Below are 1,433 nucleotides of genomic sequence, written 5' to 3'. Positions count from 1 at the left end.
CTTTCCTCCCCCGTGCTGACGACGCATTTTTCACCCTGCCTCACACATTTTCCCCGAAGTCTGCTCACCTCTCCGTCGCGAATCGACAAGTTGCTCAAATCTGACGTGGTTAATTTGCCTGTAGAGATGGCCTCGACGCTATGTTCCTATGCCACTGCTCTTACCAGTGACTTTTTTATTCCTACTCGTTCTCCTCTTTTAGGTTCAGAGGCTGTTTTTGGTATTGGTAAGTCTTGCAATGTTCCACAATCTTTCCACGAGGCTCTTGAAGGCGGTGGTGATCACACTTTCATTAAAGGCTTGGTAAAAAAATGGTAAACCTGCTCTTTTTCTCACTAAGCTTGAAACCAGCACTTTTGTGTCTTCTTGGTATTTTGTTGTAGTGGAGAAATTCTTTTATGGTCACCCAAAACTTGAGATCATTCGGAAAGATTTTGATACTATGAAACTATTGAACAGTTGAAATATTGGTTTACTTGATGGCCGACATATACTTATTCAGTTATCTCACGTTGCAAATTCCACTCGTATTTTTTCTCGTAAAGTTATTAAGATCGACAATTGTTTTATGAAAATCCTAAAGTGGACTGTCAATTTTGATGGAAAAGCAAAGTCCCATATCATTTTTGTTTGAATAAAGTTTCCGGAGTTAAAATTATATCTGTCAAACTTAGAAATTCTCTACTCTTTAACAACTGCTTACGGTAAACCTCTTAAGGTTGATAGTCATACGCTTGCAATCACCAGACTCTCTATGGTTTGTGTGTTAGTTGAGAGAGATATCACTCAACCAGCTCCAGATGAGATAATGGATTGAAACCACTTACAACAGGTATTGACAAAATGTTGAAATAGAGCCACACCCTCCTTATTGCTCTCATTGTAGTATGTTTGACAACAGTTCTACTATATGTCGCTTGCATCCTCATCTAAGGTTGAATATCGCTAAATATCAGTCATCTACCATACCTGCTAAGAAGGTGCAACCCGATCCACTTTCCAACACCGTAGTTATAAAAAACACCATACCTAAGCCGTTCTACCTCTGGATGCTTCTGCTTTTAAACACCCTATTCCAGCTACTGGTTTGGAGCATGGTACTTTGGAGTCTCATGAAACGTCTCTCCATACTACAAATCCAAATGTGTTTATACCATTCACTGTTGTTCAAGAAGACTCACTTACATGCCAAGACACATGAGAGTGTTCCTTTGATCCAATAAAAGATCAGCTGGTACAACAAGTAGTTGCTACAAATGTTCAACAACCTACACATGTCCGACACACTTTAGACCAATCCACTGATCAGGTGAGTCAGTCTTTGGATGATGAATGATAGGTCTATTCCAAGAGGAAGAAGAATGGAGGCCAACTTGAGCTCAGGAACTTATTGGATGATACATTGGTTACTACTAGCAATGACACTCACCTTA

Source organism: Phalaenopsis equestris, unplaced genomic scaffold (assembly GCF_001263595.1).
Source record: "Phalaenopsis equestris unplaced genomic scaffold, ASM126359v1 Scaffold000067, whole genome shotgun sequence".
In the NCBI taxonomy this organism is placed as follows: Eukaryota; Viridiplantae; Streptophyta; class Magnoliopsida; order Asparagales; family Orchidaceae; genus Phalaenopsis; species Phalaenopsis equestris.
This window is presented reverse-complemented; position numbering follows the sequence as displayed.